Below are 4,460 nucleotides of genomic sequence, written 5' to 3'. Positions count from 1 at the left end.
CCCTCGTCGCCGCTCGCCTCCGCTCGCTCGTGCCCGAGCTCCCCTGCGCGCTCGCCCGCGCCCCCATCCCCGCCGCTAGAACCCTAGCGACGCCCCGCGCGCGTGCCGGATCCCGCTGCCGCGCCGGTGCGTCGCGCCGCCGCCTGGAGGCCTCGCCGTCTTCCTCGTCCTCGGCGGCCTCCCCGACCCGCATCGGCCCTGGATCCGACCGGGAAGGGCCTCGACCGGCCGGATCCACCGCCCCGCGCCTCGCCGGTGTTCTCCTTCGTTCTCCCCGTCAGCTCCGGTCAACTTCCCCGATGAACCTCGGGTTGCGTGCCAAGTCAACCCTAGTTCTCAGATCTAGAGGTCTAAATATTCTTCCAAGTCATTTTCTGCATTATTTTCTAGGCATGTTCATCAGGCCATATCTCATCATCCGTAGGTTTGTTTTGCGCGTGTGATATATCAAAATGTTTGTTAGGATGTGCTCTTAATTTCATTCCATTGGACCATGCTTGTTTGAGTCCATATTGATGCCTAAAATGTTGTTGCAAGAGTGCTATATAATGTTAGTTTCTGTTTCTTATCAGATTATGGACATTTGTCATTTTTGCCATGATTATTGTGTGCCTCCTATGAACTTGAGCCCTACATGTGTTTTGGGCTATGCCATGCCATTTTTTACAGGGATGTATGCCATGTTTTTTTGTGATCAATGTGGTGACTAGCACAAGCATGCAAAGTAGCTCTCGTGATGTTGCTGATTTCAAGGACTTAGAATTCTTCTAAGTCATTTCCCTGATGTTATTTTTATGCCAGGTATTCATGTTGCTACAGAGTGATTCATGTCTCTTTTGAGCATGTTCAGTAAGGATGATTTTAAGATATGGTTTTGCTCTATCCATCCATGTCCCTGTTTGCATTTATGTAGTTCCCTAGCATGACTCAATCTTGCTCTACTTTTGCTATAAAATGTTCCTGGCAGATTGTTTACGTGTTAATCAATTTTGTCAAGGTTGTTGTAGTTGATCCATGCATGCTATGAGATTGTTCTTATCATGGATAGCTTCTTGATCATGTCTTCTTGCTAGTAGTATGCTTAGTTTGTCATGCAATGTCTTGTGTTGAGTGCATCGAGCTCGCAAACATGCCTTCATAACTCTGTTTTTGCCATGTCCAGTTTTCTGCCAAGTCTGAATCTGTTAACGAAACTTGCTATGTTTACATGGGTGCCATCATATCATCTGATTCTTTTGGCTTATGGTCAGTAAGGGACTTTTGTTATGTGCTTTGAGTAGATTCATGCCATGCCTTTGTTTGCTATGTTCTGATCCTGTAGCATGTTGATATCTTGCTCTAAACATTGCTTCTTGATGTTAATTCCTGACATGTTAGTATTTTCACTAAGTCTGTGAAGCTGATATCTTTTGCACTTTGGCCATGCTTGTTTGAACCTGCTCTTGTGCGATTTAGCCGTAGCTCAGTGTTCATCTTTTGTCAAGCATCTTGAGTAGATCACTGCCATGTGCCTTGTTGCTATGTTAGAGTGCAGTATCTTAGTTTCTTGTTGCATTTTAGATGGCATCATGCTGTTAATCGCAGAACTGTGCCATTCTTGTTTGGCTTGCCATTTGCAAACCGTGCATCCGATTCCGGTGATCCTTATATCGATTTCGACCGAAATCAACTCATCTTTCCAGCGGCGCACTTGGTTTGCCAAGTTGAGGCTTGGTTCAATATTTTTCTTCCGGAGCACGCATATGCATTGCATATTACATCCCGCATATCATGCCATGTTTTGCATCATGTTGCTTGCGTATTGCACCATGGTTGATTGTGGTTTCTTTTGCTTGTGTTCTTGCCTTGGGTAGAGCCGGGAGACGAGTTCGTGATCGAGGAACCCGTTGAGTACGCTATCGTGGATCAAGCTTACGTCAACTCGGAGAACTTTGCAAGCAAGATGACCATACCCTCGAAATCACTTCTATCTTTGCTTGCTAGTTGCTCGTTCTTTTGCTATGCTGCGATACCTACCACTTGCTATATCATGCCTCCCATATTGTCATGTCCAGCCTCTAACCCACCTTGTCCTAGCAAACCATTGTTTGGCTATGTTACCGCTTTTGCTCAGCCCCTCTTATAGCGTTGTTAGTTGCAGGTGAAGCTGAAGTTTGTTCCTTGTTGGAACATGGATATGTTGTTCCTTGTTGGAACATGAATATGTTGGGATATCACAATATCTCTTGTTTAATTAATGCATCTATATACTTGGTAAAGGGTGGAAGGCCCGGCCTTATGCCTGGTGTTTTGTTCCACTCTTGCCGCCCTAGTTTCCGTCATACCGGTGTTATGTTCCTTGATTTTGCGTTCCTTACGCGGTTGAGTTATAATGGGAACCCCTTGACAGTTCGCCTTGAATAAAACTCCTCCAGCAAGGCCCAACCTTAGTTTTACCGTTTGCCACCTAAGCCTTTTCCCTTGGGTTCTGCAGACTCAAGGGTCATCTTTATTTTAAACCCCCGGGCCAGTGCTCCTCTAAGTGTTGGTCCAACTTGTCAGCCGTCGGTGGCCACCAGGGGCAACTCTGGGCTGGCGTACCGGAAGCTTGGACAATCCGGTGTGCCCTGAGAACGAGATATGTGCAGCTCCTATCGGGATTTGTCGGCACATCCGGGTGGCTTTGTTGGTCTTGTTTTACCATGGTCGAAATGTCTTGTAACCGGGATTCCGAGTCTGATCGAGTCTTCCTGGGAGAAGGAATATCATTCGTTGACCATGAGAGCTTGTGATGGGCTAAGTTGGGACACCCCTGCAAGGTTTTGAACTTTCGAAAGCCGTGCCCACGGTTATGGGCAGATGGGAATTTGTTAATATCCGGTTGTAGAAAACTTAACTTAAATTAAAATGCATCAACCGCGTGTGTAGCCGTGATGGTCTCTTCTCGGCGGAGTACGGGAAGTGAACACGGTTTTGGAGTTATGCTTGAACGTAAGTAGTTTTAGGATCACTTCTTGATCACTCTAATTCACGACCGCCGCTTCGCTTCTCTTCTCGCTCTTATTTGCGTATGTTAGCCACCATATATGCTAGTGCTTGCTGCAGCTCCACCTCACCACCCTTTTTCCTACCCAAACGCTTAAATAGTCTTGATCGCGAGGGTGTGAGATTGCTGAGTCCCCATGACTCACAGTTTACTTCCAAAACCAGTTTGCAGGTGCCGACGATACCGTGCAGGTGACGCAACCGAGCTCAAGGAGGAGCTCGATGAAGATCGTGTTCGTTGGGTTGTTTCGTTTTCCTTTTGATCAGTAGTGGAGCCCAGTTGGGGCGATCGGGGATCTATCGCATTAGGGGTGGTCTTCTTTTATTTTGGTTTTGTAGTCGGACCTTGATTGTATTCTGGATGATGTAATGCTATATTTATGCATTGTGTGAAGTGGCGATTGTAAGCCAACTCTTTATCCCTTTCATATTCAGTACATGGGATGTGTAAAGATTACCCCTCTTGTGACATGCCTACTATGCGGTAATGCCTCTAAGTCGTGCTCCGGCACGTGGGAGATATAGCCGCATCGTGGGTGTTACAGGTCTAGTACAAGTTGCTTCGCTTATGATATATTTTCAGATGCTAAGAATTCTCACAATATACAAAAGCAGACTTCTTTCTCAAAATTCGGAGTACTAATATATTTTAATAGTCATATTAGATACTTGAATGTTATACACGTGAACTTGCCTTTATACTTACTTTCACAACATAAAGTACCCTTGAACTTTATAAAAGCACATTTATAAAAATTGAAGGTCAAAGTTTTATTTGAAATGTTGAGCTGATGTATGGAATGATAACTTTTAAAGTACCAAATGGAGTAAATAGTTACAACTGCGAAGGTTGACTTTCGAAGATCAATATTTTCTGACATTCACATGAAATATTAGTGCCTCCTAGAGATATTGTTGGGTTAAATACTCCAACTAATTAGGAGTGAATCAATATGCCTCTATGAGGGGTGGGGGCAATGCCATTGCTTTGGGGACAAGTTATTTTGCACATGAATCCTCTTACTAGAAAGTTGTCAAAGTTTCCTTTTAGCTCTAGGAGGTGCCGCACTACAATTTCTAGAACCTATACCCATCAAGTTTATCCCGCATCTGATTGTTCACGACATTGATTCAAGAGCTTTAACAAGTATGGAACACAAATGAGGGGAGGACAAGCCAGGTATAAATGAAAAGATTATTTTGTGCTCAATAGCAAGGAGGAGAATACATGATATGCTTGGTTCTGTTGTGCCAAGAAAACTCTTGCCTTGCCAAGGTTGGGATTGTAGTCTACATAAATCAAATTATTTTAACAGAATACCAAACATTGTTTTTATATATTAAAATAAAGGAGAAAGATCTAGTAGATGATGGGAATAAGTTGTTGCAATCACGTAAAACCAACCTAGCCATTCATTGTGCACTTGATCCATACA

Source organism: Triticum dicoccoides, chromosome 5A (assembly GCF_002162155.2).
Source record: "Triticum dicoccoides isolate Atlit2015 ecotype Zavitan chromosome 5A, WEW_v2.0, whole genome shotgun sequence".
Classification (NCBI taxonomy): domain Eukaryota; kingdom Viridiplantae; phylum Streptophyta; class Magnoliopsida; order Poales; family Poaceae; genus Triticum; species Triticum dicoccoides.
This window is presented reverse-complemented; position numbering follows the sequence as displayed.